This window comes from Pleurodeles waltl, chromosome 10 (genome assembly GCF_031143425.1).
Source record: "Pleurodeles waltl isolate 20211129_DDA chromosome 10, aPleWal1.hap1.20221129, whole genome shotgun sequence".
NCBI classification, from domain to species: domain Eukaryota; kingdom Metazoa; phylum Chordata; class Amphibia; order Caudata; family Salamandridae; genus Pleurodeles; species Pleurodeles waltl.
In genome coordinates this window covers 880,020,584-880,034,674 of record NC_090449.1, presented here as the reverse complement: position 1 = coordinate 880,034,674, position 14,091 = coordinate 880,020,584, and positions in this window count along the sequence as shown.

The following is a 14,091-nucleotide window of genomic DNA, read 5'->3' as shown; positions in this document are numbered from 1 at the left end:
CTGTGGAGTTACAATGTGAGTTGGACACTAAGCTGATTTTTGTATCAAAAGGGTACCAGAGATAAACCAGTCCAAGTCTAAGCTCATGGCTATTAATCCTCATCAGTCCTTTAGAAGCAAAGTGTCAATTAATGGTGTTCTGCTTGAACAAGTAGGAACAAGGTTGGCCGATAATTTGCATTGGGTCCCACAAATAGAAAAAAGTAAGACTATTCTCTACCAGAGTGTGATGTCCATAGTGAGGAGGTATAAGATAACGGGTGAGGGAGCTGTATCATCTGTTCTAAAATTATATAAAGCCGTGACTGTGATTGGAGCTACATATGAGGCCGAGGTTTGGGGCTTTGCTAATGCAATGTAGCTAATGCAGATGGAAAATGAGTTTGTTAGGGCTTTGTTTAATCTTCCCACTAGGACAACCCTTTTACAATTGATGTATGATTTATCTTTAAACAACATCCATTACTTGATCCGCCTACAACTTCTTCGTTTCTAGGTAAGGGTATAGACACTGGGGGAATTTTCCCCTTTTAGGAAATCACTAGTCTCCTTAGACCCACAAGCACGAACACCTTGGTTAAACCATGTAAAACAGCTGAGTAATGTGATGAATGTCGGAGAATTATGGAGTGAACCAGGGGAAATGGGGAAAGATGCTATCCAAAAATCTAAAAAGAAGTACAGGAACTATGTTGCTGTAAGGGTTTGGAACGATCAGACAAAAGAGAGTCTCTCAGCTCAGTTTTGATGCATAAATGTATTCCCAGATTTAAATCTTATATTGACAGAATTTTCTGTTTCATTCAATTAACTCCTTGTAGTGTTCAGGTATGGGGTTTTACCACTAGGGATTTTTACGGCAAAATGGGACAAAACAGCTTGTGCATCTAACTATTGTGCATATTGCCTCCTAAAAAGAGAGACTGAGGCCCATTTTTTCTTTTTTTGCCCTCTGTATGCCGAAGCACCAAAGAAATTGATTTTGCCACTATGGAATCCTACGGACATGAGACATTACCGGGAAGCGTTGCGTATTTTAAAGCAAGAGACACAGGAAGTATTTGTGTTCACCATTTCACAGTACCTGCAGTGGGCATGTAGGCTCAGATTGAGAATTGGTACTTTTAAGGGTTAGTAACTGGATGGGATGAAGGTTGCCATGTTATATTGGAAGGGGTTGGTTCAGTATCTTATAGTGGGTGTAGAACACTCTATGCTTATCTGTGCTGATATTTAATAAGTTTTAATGCATTGTCTTAAAGTGAGAGTTAAAGTTTGTATGTGATTTTATTATGTTTTTTGCCATTATGCACTTTTATGGCTTATAGCCAAAATAAAGTACATGCATACACCATGGGACGTTCTACTCCTTTTTCATCAACCTGAGACAGGGAAGTCCCTAGACCCATCTCTCACGCATCGGTTTGTAAAACGAAGAGTTCCTGGTATAATCAGGGCTAATTAAAATTGGCTCAAAGAGGAAGATCCGTTTTAGAGTAAGGAAGGCCTCAGGACTTCAGGAGAGGGCTGTTGTAACTCGAGCTCTGTTTTTATAGATTTCTTCAAAAAATTGGTCAAAGGGGCTGCAAGCTGAGAAAAGCAGGGAACACATTGTCTGTAGTAGTCAAGAACCCTGAAGAGGCACAGAGATCCCCTTGTTCCTTGATGATGGGATTTTGGCGGTAGCTGCTGTTTTCCCAGCTTGTGGTTGTATGTGGCCTTCCCCCAGAAGGAACCCCAGATATTTTACTTTTCTTGCCGCCAAGTGGCTTTTTGCAGGCTTTATTTCAACTCACATGCCCCAAGACTTTGTATGGCGGTGTGTAAATGCTCTAGATGTTGTTCCCATGATGTACTATATATTATGAGGTTGTCTATATCAGCGGCAGAATACTGTTTATGGGCTTCAGTATCAAGTTCATCTGGTGTTGGAAGGTTGTGGGTGTTCCATGGACCCCAAAAGGTGATACAAACCCCTTGGGGTGGAGAAGACTGTTTTCGCCCTGTCCTGTTTGTGAAGCGGTATTTGCCAATACCCTTTAGAGAGATCCAAGGTACTGATAAACTTGGCCTCTCATAGTTTCTCTACCATCTCGTCCACTCTAAGAAGTGGATATGAGTCATACTGTGATATTTTACTCCCTTCTCTGAAATCCATGCAGAATCTCACCAACCCATTGGGTTTTGGTCCTAATATGATTTGGAAATTTAATTAGCTGATGGATGGTTCAATTATACCCAATTGTAACATTTGAATAACTTCTTGTTCAATGGTGCCTCTCCGAGCTTCTGGAATGCGATATGACCTTAACCGCACTATTTTCCCTGGAGAGGTATTAATGGAATGTTCCAACAAGGTGGTTTTACCCGGCAACGAGGAAAAAACCTCTTGAAGGGAATGGAGCCACTGGGTTAATCCCTGCTTCAGTGTATCAGGGAGGTCAGAGTCTATACTTTGGAGGAATAAAGGAGTATCATCTCTGGACACTCCTCTCACAATAGGTATAGGGCCTTCCCATTATTTCAGGAGATTTACATGGTAGATTTTTTTTTATTATTCAAATCTATTTCAACACGGTAGGTAACTGGGGTTACTTTTTCTGTGACCACATAGGGGCCCTGTCATTGTCCTAACAATTTATTGTCAGATTAAGTCATCATTAGTAGAATGAGATCCCCAGCATTGAAGGATCTTTCCTTAATTTTTTTGTCAGACTGGATTTTTTGTGATAGTTGGGCCTGTTCCATATTGGCTTCGACTATACTTCTTATTTGCCCCAAGTTGACTTTAAGGTTGGTAACATACTGAAGCAGGGGTTTAGCTCATTCTTTCTCTTTTTTCCAGTCTTCCCTGACCATGTCCAGTAAAGTCTGTGGCTGCTGACCATAGAGAAGCTCAAAGGGAGAAAACGCTGTACTTTTTTGGCCTTTGTATCTGATGGCAAACAGGGCAAGGGGCAACATATGCTCCCATTTCCTTGTTTCAAGATCTAGCAGTTTTTTAAGGGTACTTTTCAACATTGGGTTGTAACGCTCAACAAGCCTATACATTTGTCGGTGATAAGTTGCAGTATTTGTTTGATCCCCAGTTGTTGGCTTACCTGCTGCATGAGCCTAGACACAAACGAGGTCCCTTGGTCTGTTAGACTTTAATCATGGCCCTGGCTATGTGGGTCATGTTGGGTTGTTTTAACGTCACTGCCTCGGGAAAATGAGTGTTATAGTCTACGAGAACCAAGACATAATGAGAACCACTGCAGGAGGGAAGACGGGGGTCCTATGATATCCATGCCTGCTCTCATTAAGGGGTCTTCTATGATGGATGAGGGCTTGAGGGGGATGTCATGTCTCCGACGCAGTAATACAAGGCTTGGGGTGTTTCCTGTGACCCTTCTCTGATTTGGCATAGTCTGACACAGTAGGCTTCTTCGTCTACCCTCAACCGTTCTAGGATACTCTTCTTAATGTCATCATAGGAAGTGGCATCCAAGGGGTTAGTGGCATGATAGGCGGCTTGAGGGATGCCTGGTAGCAAAAGGCCTAGATATTGTCTCCACCTCTCCGTCGCCCATTCCGTGGCCTGAGTCATGCACTAAAAATTGTTGAAAAAGAAGCCTGGATCCTCTCTTTCAACAAATTTCTGCATTACCACAGGAAGTAAAGCCATATGGCACCTTTGCTGTTCCAGAATGTCGTCAAGTTTACTAGTGCAGTGTCCTGTGACTTGGTTTGGCCTTTTAAGGCCAAACCGGGGTCTCTCTGTCCTCTTCTGCTACGGATAGGAACTCTCTATTTTTTCTGGGCTCTCAGCCACCCTGTCGACCACAGTCTCCATATTGCCAGATATGGGATTCAGAATGGTAGTATTTATTAGCGTTATTGATATGAGGAAATTGTAAGGATGTTGACAATGGATCTACTGGTAATAGCCTTCCTTTAGGGCTTTCAGGGTCTTCCGTCCAGACGGGACCACCCGGATTCTCAAAGAGGGAGAAATAGTGGTAAGTTTGAGAACAGAAGAAATGTCTCTGCCTGTTTTAACTGTCACCACACCCGTTGTGCGTTTTATTGATATATAAATGTATAGAGTAGGGGCATTTTGTAGAACAGGATTGTGCCAGTCATGAGAAAAGAAAAGAAAAGAAGAGGAAACCAACATGCAAATAACAAGCTTCGGAAAAGCCCTCTGGGCAAGGTTCCTTTTTATTACTCCCCACTCCCACTTCCTGTTAAACTCAGATTACCTTTCTAACAGGATCAGAGATTCCACGCTCCTTGAAACACAAGAGCCGGCCTGTTGGCGCGAAGTCAAGCCCTTCTTAATTAGTGTGATATAGTAAACAAAAAAAGAAAAGAAAAAATCTCTTGTGACACCACTCTGCACCGTGACCTCCCCAAACTCCACACAAACACGCTCCCTTCCTTTCAAGACTCACCCACTAGGCCACAACTCTTCTGAGTTGCAGCAGCTTTCCAGAATCCTCCAGGGTTGTACTACTCTCCACTCCATGCGTCTGGTGATTTGTCCAGGCTTACGGTTTCCTCCTGCATGTCAGCTTCAGAAGGGCTACCTCCAACTCACGTCTTGCTTCCTTGATCCTCTCCTTTTCCAAACTCCTCCTTCCTTCCGTGTAGCTGTGGTAGTCTTTTATCCTCCTTCACTCTTGCTGGATTGGTGATGGTAGTCGGAAGCTCTGCCCTGCTGTTCAACAATATAGTAGCCCATTGTTAATGTTGTTTGTCTCTGTGTTCTTCCTGCTTTAATCCTTTCTCTCTTTCTACTGCAGGAGTTCTTGAGGTATCAGGAGCCAGCGGTGTGGACTTGGGGATTCATGCAAGGTAAGTAGGGAGGTTCGGGCCCATGTTCTGACACTGTGTTACTTTTGTTTGTACAATTTTTATAATCCTTTTAATTATAGTTTGTAATTTTAGGTGTTCAGATCTTTTATTTAAATTGTTAATAGTAATTTATAGTGTTGCAGGGGGTTGTAGGGTTTGTGGGGGATAGGATGTGAAGTAAATTGAGTTATAAATAATTAATTAATCATTGTAATTAATTATGCGATTGATATTAATTATGTAAAACTGATTTATTTTAATCATATGTTTGGTGTGGGTTGCTAGGTTTGTTGGTGTATAGGGTAGGAAGTTAATTTAGTAATAATTAATTAGCAATTAATTATTAATTTATGATAATAAATTGGTTTTCTGGTTGACAGAGCTATGCACCCTGTCCAAGCAGGAGCCACATTCCTAGCAAGGGTAAGTCACAAATGGACCCTAAATTAACCTGTGCTCAGCCCTTGGTAGCTTAGTACAGAGCACTCAGGCTTAGCTTAAGAGGAAATGTGCAACCTTTCAAACAAGAAAACAATGACACCACAAAAGAGATACCACACCTGGTTAGAAAATATAGATTCATTTAATGAACAAAGCAAGTGCAAAATGACAAACATCCAATAAGTAGAATCGGAGTTATGAATTTTTAAAGAATAAACTGAAATGTAGTACTTAGAAGCATAAAGTGCCAGTCGGGGCTATCTAGTCATGCTAGAATGGGTCAAATCAGAAATTTCAGCCAGACCATGGTGGAGCACAGGTTAGATAAAGGGACCAGCCCAGGCCCACTGAAAAAGTACCTTGTTTGCACCTAGGGAGATATGAGGAGCAGTGGAGGCGATGCATTGTCGTCAATTCTTAGGAGTTAGGAGTCTTAGAAGTGTACTGAGTTGGTAGGGTCAGAGGTCCAGTTCATATAACCAGTAGTGCCTTTTAATTGGGAGAGACTTCAAAAAGGGGCTTTGAAATGCACAGTGGTCTCCATCCCTGGCCTGGCTCCAGACTCACTACAGGCATTAAACTGTCCTTTGTGTTTGTACAGGACACAGCCTATTCAGGTGTGTGTGAGGCTGGGCCTTGCTTCTCCCTCCCATCCTGCCCAAGATGGCCCATCAGGATGTGAATGGCCTAACAGTCACACCTTTGTGTGTGACACAAATGCACAAAGCCCAGCTGTCACCCATCCCAGCCTGCAGGCACATAGGGGTAAGGGCAGTAAAATGCAAACTTTTCAAAAGTGGCATTTTCAAAACTGTGACAATAAATTTGACTTTTCCATTAAAAAATATTTATCATGGCTATTCCATAAGTACTAAACATGACTGACCTATCTACTCTCAATCAGGAATTACAGCTTTTTAATTACACAGCACCCTGACTTGTGGGCTAACTAGGGCCTACCTCAGGGGTGGCTTATATGAAATGAAAGGGGGATATAAGCCTTGACAAGAGGTTTTAAATGCCAAGTCGACATGGCAGTGTGACACTTATCACAGACTACACACCTCCCTATGTGCACAATGTGAAGGAGGTGGAGGAGCAAGGAGGCATGTGGCGAGCAGGCGAGTAAGGAGCAAGGAGACATGAGGAGACGCAGGGACGTGGAGCATGATGGTGAGACACCGCAGGAAACACTGTTTGGCCGGCTTCTGCTGCTTGGTTGTTGGGAGTTACTGGGTATGACAGGGGGCTTGTTTGGAGCAATTAGGAACAATTTGGTGCAATTTGGCCTGCTTTCCCACTCAATGGACCATGGACCATTGCTGCATGAAAATTTGCCCCCACTCTTGACTCTGCTGGTAACTACCACTAGCTGCGGACAGTGTTTTGCTGATCCCTTTTGCCCCTACATTTGCTACTGCCTACCGCTTACTGCCTAGTGCTTCTACTCTGATATTTCTACTGATATTGACATTTTTTTACTGATATTGTCTGATATTGCTAGATAATATTAGATATGGCCTGGAATTGCCATCAAGTTGCCATCTTTTTCTCCCCTCTACTGTAGCTCTTCTCCTTTGGGGTGTCTTTTGTCTTAGAAAATAAATTGTCTGTGTTGTCTTTATTGTTTATTTATTTATTAATATTGTTTTTACTGTGTTAAATTTTGACCATGTATTAGAAATGATGTCAGCAATTTTATTGGAGGTGCAGAATGTTAGTGAGGCAGTTCCCTCTAATTTGAGACCAAATGTGAGTTCTCATAAGGCGAATGTAAAGTTTATGCATGATCCAGTATCAGTTGAGCATATTGGAGGAGTATGGGATTCCTTTGTTCAAGCTGGCAAGCCAATGAGCCATGTGGTGCCTGCTAAAAATTGTTCCATTCCCAATAATGAGGAGTTCCGCTTAAATATGTTATTTGGGGACTACAACAAACCCTATTTAGAAACAACTAAGGCAGAGATTTTCCCTATGTTTATAAATGGGATTTAAAAAGTTATCGGGAAAACCTGGAAAGGAATAGTGTCTCCACCTGAAGTAGTGCCCGAAGGGAGGTTTAACATTAACAGTTCTTTAGTATTGCACAACTCTAATCAGGTGGCAAGCAGTTCAGTGTTTGAGTTTATAGTGGAGTCTCTCCTGCAGAGAAAGAACGGTGGTGTTAAGAAAAAGAAGAACAAAAAGATTAGAATAATTTCTAGCGTAAAATGAAACAATTGCACTTACCCAATAATTTTGACTGGAAGACTCTTAAGGAGGGTGAGATAATGATAATGCCATTAGGAGGTAATGTCACTGCCACTCCTTCAAAGCAGATTCTCCTGAATGAGTGCGTACCCAAGGCAGAAGGGGGTGGAGAGCTACGTCCTATAGATTGTCCTTCTTCTTTTCCCTACCCCAAGGGCTCCTGGGGTTCTGTACCATGTCCCCATAATCTTGGGGCAAAACATTATGTACCTAGGACCTTCAAAGGGTTCCCCTCGAAGGATGTGGCTAGAGCAATACTCTCTGTCTACCTCCCAAGATTTGTTTAAATTTTGGATAATGAGTCTACTTTGGTGAAAAGAAGTTCTACTTTGCATGCATTCCTTGAAATTGAAGCATTAAGGTTGGTGAAAAGGAGCGCTATTTAAAATGTGGCAATTTATTCTTCTTCACTGACCCCTTTTTCCAGAGTCACTCATGGTCACCTTTGGCTTTTTTGGGATTGAAAATCTGGTTGTGCAAGATAGTGACTTCCATTTGCAAAGAGGGATTGATGTGGTTTCTGTTGTTGAGTATTTGGAAACCCCTGCCACACATAGGAATCTCACAGAAAGTAAATCAGTCAATGATTGTTGCTGCGTTAGGGCCTGGCAACAACAGTTTACAGGGAAATCCTAAAGATATTGTTGTCTCATTAGGGCAAGGGGGACGTGTAGTCAATATAATGGAGGATTCCACAGCCGAGTTGTGAGCTGCTGAGGCCAAGGATGAACTTTCAAACTGGAATTGGGTGGTGATTGAATTAAATAATGCTCGCTCCTTGCATATGAACAATGAGCCATTGCGGTAGCTGAGGTGGGCTTCTTTTGTCCTGGAACATGACTGGTCTGGAGCAGGATGAGACAAAACTATATTTCTTGAAGACTTTTAATACTTTTTTAACATGTTTACAGGAGACCTGGTTATTCACTGAGTTTATATGCAGGGGCTATTTTGCATTCTCCTCTAATGCATGGCGGGCTTAACGGGGGCATGCTGTTTTACTCAGGAATTAATTTAACTGGAATCAGGAAATTTGAATGTATCCCTCTACTTTATGTCTTTGCCTGAAATTTTATTTTCACAATGCGAGTGGATACCCTCCTTTTTTATTAGCCATCATGGATGTTCCACCTGGGAAACCCTTTGATTACCTGGTGAGCTCTTTCTTCGCCTTTGTGTATAAAATTAGTGTTGTGGAAGACTGCCCTCTGGTGATAACCATGGGCAACCTAAATACAAAAGTATCTAACTGTGCCCCCTCTGTCTTTGGTAACGCTGATAAAGAAGAGGTATGGTCTATTCTGGAGATTTTGCTTCCAGAGAATATTAGAACGGATAAGCGAGGATTCATGTCATTCAAAACTCTTGGAAAATACGATTGGATTATTTTAAATGGAAGATCTTCAGTGGGTGAAGTTGCCTTTATACATTTCAGTCAGCTTCTACACAAAGTCTCCTTGATTATGTGAAAGTGTATTTTCATATGTTTGGGGCTTGTTTGAATCTGATGGTATTTCCAAATGATCTGAGTGATCACAGCTTGGTTGGCACAACGGTGGCCTTTAATATCCAGGAATTAGCTGCTGGGTATGATCTGTTTTAAAAAGTCGAACGGTTGTTCCTTTTGGGCAGCTAAAAATACTGTGTCCTTAAGTGCCAAGATTATTGGAACCTGTGCTCACCTTGAGATCTCTACTTTCCAGAATCCTCCAGGGTTGTACTACTCTCCACTCCATGCGTCAGGTGATTTGTCCAGGCTGACAGTTTCCTCCTGCATGTCAGCTTCAGACGGGCTCCCTCCAACTCACTTCTCGCTTCCTTGATCCTCTCCTTTTCCAAACTCCTCCTTCCTTCCGTGTAGCTGTGGCAGTCTTTTCTCCTCCTTCACTCTTGCTGGATTAGTGATGGTAGTCGGAAGCTCCGCCCTGCTGTTCAACAATATAGTAGCCCATTGTTAATGTTGTTTGTCTCTGTGTTTTTTCTGCTTTAATCCTTTCTCTCTTTCTACTGCAGGAGTTCTTGAGGTATCGGGAGCCAGCGGTGTGGACTTGGGGATTCATGCAAGGTAAGTAGGGAGGTTCGGGCCAATGTTCTGACACTGTGTTACTTTTGTTTGTACAATTTTTATAATCTTTTTAATTATAGTTTGTAATTTTAGGTGTTCAGATCTTTTATTTAAATTGTTAATAGTAATTTATAGTGTTGCAGGGGGTTGTAGGGTTTGTGGGGGATAGGATGTGAAGTAAATGAAGTTATAAATAATTAATTAATCATTGTAATTAATTATGTGATTGATATTAATTATGTAAAACTGATTTATTTTAATCATATGTTAGGTGTGGGTTGCTAGGTTTGTTGGGGTATAAGGTAGGAAGTTAATTTAGTAATAATTAATTAGCAATTAATTATTAATTTATGATAATAAATTGGTTTTCTGGTTGACAGAGCTATGCACCCTGTCCAAGCAGGAGCCACATTCCTAGCAAGGGTAAGTCACAAATGGACCCTAAATTAACCTGTGCTCAGCCCTTGGTAGCTTAGTACAGAGCACTCAGGCTTAAGTTAAGAGGAAATGTGCAACCTTTCAAACAAGAAAACAATGACACCACAAAAGAGATACCACACCTGGTTAGTAAATATAGATTCATTTAATGAACAAAGCAAGTGCAAAATGACAAACATCCAATAAGTAGAATCGGAGTTATGAATTTTTAAAGAATAAACTGAAATGTAGTACTTAGAAGCATAAAGTGCCAGTCGGGCTATCTAGTCATGCTAGAATGGGTCAAAACAGAAATTTCAGGCAGACCATGGTGGAGCACAGGTTAGATAAAGGGACCAACCCAGGCCCACTGAAAAAGTACCTTGTTTGCACCTAGGGAGATATGAGGAGCAGTGGAGGCGATGCATTGTCGTCAATTCTTAGGAGTTAGGAGTCTTAGAAGTGTACTGAGTTGGTAGGGTCAGAGGTCCAGTTCATATACCCAGTAGTGCCTTTTAATTGGGAGAGACTTCAGAAAAGGGCTTTGAAGTGCACAGAGGTCTCCATCCCTGGCCTGGCTCCAGACTCACTACAGGCATTAAACAGTCCTTTGTGTTTGTACAGGACACAGCCTATTCAGGTGTGTATGAGGCTGGGCCTTGCTTCTCCCTCCCATCCTGCCCAAGATCGCCCATCAGGATGTGAATGGCCTAACAGTCACACCTTTGTGTGTGACACAAATGCACAAAGCCCAGCTGTCACCCACCCCAGCCTGCAGGCACATAGGGGTAAGGGCAGTAAAATGCAAACTTTTCAAAAGTGGCATTTTCAAAACTGTAACAATACATTTGACTTTTCCATTGAAAAATGTTTATCATGGCTATTCCATAAGTACTAAACATGACTGACCTATCTACTCTCAATCAGGAATTACAGCTTTTTAATTACACAGCACCCTGCCTTGTGGGCTAACTAGGGCCTACCTCAGGGGTGGCTTATATGAAATGAAAGGGGGATATAAGCCTTGACAAGAGGTTTTAAATGCCAAGTCGACATGGCAGTGTGGCACTTATCACAGACTACACACCTCCCTATGTGCACAATGTGAAGGAGGTGGAGGAGCAAGGAGGCATGTGGCGAGCAGGCGAGTAAGGAGCAAGGAGACATGAGGAGACGCAGGGACGTGGAGCATGACGGTGAGACACCGCAGGAAACACTGTTTGGCCGGCTTCTGCTGCTTGGTTGTTGGGAGTTACTGGGTATGACAGGGGGCTTGTTTGGAGCAATTAGGAACAATTTGGTGCAATTTGGCCTGCTTTCCCACTCAATGGACCATGGACCATTGCTGCATGAAAATTTGCCCCCACTCTTGACTCTGCTGGTAACTACCACTAGCTGCGGACAGTGTTTTGCTGATCCTTTTGCCCCTACATTTGCTACTGCCTACCGCTTACTGCCTAGCGCTTCTACTCTGATATTTCTACTGATATTGACATTTTTTTACTGATATTGTCTGATATTGCTAGATAATATTAGATATGGCCTGGAATTGCCATCAAGTTGCCATCTTTTTCTCCCCTCCACTGTAGCTCTTCTCCTTTGGGGTGTCTTTTGTCTTGGAAAATAAATTGTCTGTGTTGTCTTTATTGTTTATTTATTTATTAATATTGTTTTTACTGTGTTAAGTTTTGACCATGTATTAGAAATGATGTCAGCAATTTTATTGGAGGTGCAGAATGTTAGTGAGGCAGTTCCCTCTAATTTGAGACGAAATGTGAGTTCTCATAAGGCAAATGTAAAGTTTATGCATGATCCAGTATCAGTTGAGCATATTGGAGGAGTATGGGATTCCTTTGTTCAAGCTGGCAAGCCAATGAGCCATGTGGTGCCTGCTAAAAATTGTTCCATTCCCAATAATGAGGAGTTCCGCTTAAATATGTTATTTGGGGACTACAACAAACCCTGTTTAGAAACAACTAAGGCAGAGATTTTCCCTATGTTTATAAATGGGATTAAAAAAGTTATCGGGGAAACCTGGAAAGGAATAGTGTCTCCACCTGAAGTAGTGCCCGAAGGGAGGTTTAACATTAACAGTTCTTTAGTATTGCACAACTCTAATCAGGAGGCAAGCAGTTCAGTGTTTGAGTTTATAGTGGAGTCTCTCCTGCAGAGAAAGAACGGTGGTGTTAAAAAAAAGAAGAACAAAAAGATTAGAATAATTTCTAGCGTAAAATGAAACAATTGCACTTACCCAATAATTTTGACTGGAAGACTCTTAAGGAGGGGGAGATAATGATAATGCCATTAGGAGGTAATGTCACTGCCACTCCTTCAAAGCAGATTCTCCTGAATGAGTGCATCCCCAAGGCAGAAGGGGGTGGAGAGCTACGTCCTATAGATTGTCCTTCTTCTTTTCCCTACCCCAAGGGCTCCTGGAGTTCTGTACCATGTCCCCATAATCTTGGGGCAAAACATTCTGTACCTAGGACCTTCAAAGGGTTCCCCTCGAAGGATGTGGCTAGAGCAATACTCTCTGTCTACCTCCCAAGATTTGTTTTAATTTTTGATAATGAGTCTACTTTGGTGAAAACAAGTTCTACTTTGCATGCATTCCTTGAAATTGAAGCATTAAGGTTGGTGAAAAGGAGCGCTATTAAAAATGTGGCAATTCATTCTTCTTCACTGACCCCTTTTTCCAGAGTCACTTATGGTCACCTTTGGGTTTTTTGGGATTGAAAATCTGGTTGTGCAAGATTGTGACTTCCTTTTGCAAAGAGGGACTGATGTGGTTTCTGTTGTTGAGTATTTGGAGACCCCTGCCACACATAGGAATCTCACAGAAAGTAAATCAGTCAATGATTGTTGCTGCGTTAGGGCCTGGCAACAACAGTTTACAGGGAAATCCTAAAGATATTGTTGTCTCATTAGGGCAAGGGGGACGTGTAATCAATATAATGGAGTATTCCACAGCCGAGTTGTGAGCTGCTGAGGCCAAGGATGAACTTTCAAACTGGAATTGGGTGGTAATTGAATTTAATAATGCTCGCTCCTCGTATATGAACAATGAGCCATTGCGGTAGCTGAGGTGGGCTTCTTTTGTCCTGGAACATGACTGGGCTGGAGCAGGATGAGACAAAACTATATTTCTTGAAGACTTTTAATACTTTTTTAACATGTTTACAGGAGACCTGGTCATTCACTGAGTTTATATCCATTGGCTATTTTGCATTCTCCTCTAATGCATGGCGGGCTTAATGGGGGCATGATGTTTTACTCAGGAATTCATTTAACTGGAATCAGGAAATTTGAATTTATCCCTCTAATTTATGTCTTTGCCTGAAATTTTATTTTCACAATGCGAGTGGATACCCTCCTTTTTTATTAGCCATCATGGATGTTCCACCTGGGAATCCCTTTGATTACCTGGTGAGCCCTTTCTTCGCCTTTGTGTATTAAATTAGTGTTGTGGAAGACTGCCCTCTGGTGATAATCATGGGCGACCTAAATACAAAAGTATCTAACTCTGCCCCCTCTGTCTTTGGTAACGCTGATAAAGAAGAGGTATGGTCTATTCTGGAGATTTTGCTCCCAGAGAATATTAGAACGGATAAGCGAGGATTCATATCATTCAAAACTCTTGGAAAATACGATTGGATTATTTTAAATGGAAGATCTTCAGTGGGTGAAGTTGCCTTTATACATTTCAGTCAGCTTCTACATAAAGTCTCCTTGATTATGTGAAAGTGTATTTTCATATGTTTGGGGCTTGTTTGAATCTAATGGTATTTCCAAATGATCTGAGTGATCACAGCTTGGTTGGCACAACGGTGGCCTTTAATATCCAGGAATTAGCTCCTGGGTATGATCTGTTTTAAAAAGTCAAATGGTTGTTCCTTTTAGGCAGCTAAAAATACTGTGTCCTTAAGTGCCAAGATTATTGGAACCTGTGCTCACCTTGAGATCTCTACTTGGGATGGCCCCATATCCTTTTATGAATTAAACTCATGAGCTAGGTATACAAAATCTTAATCGTGTACTTTTTCTTTGTCCTGTGTTACTGAATGCATTTCGTCACTGTT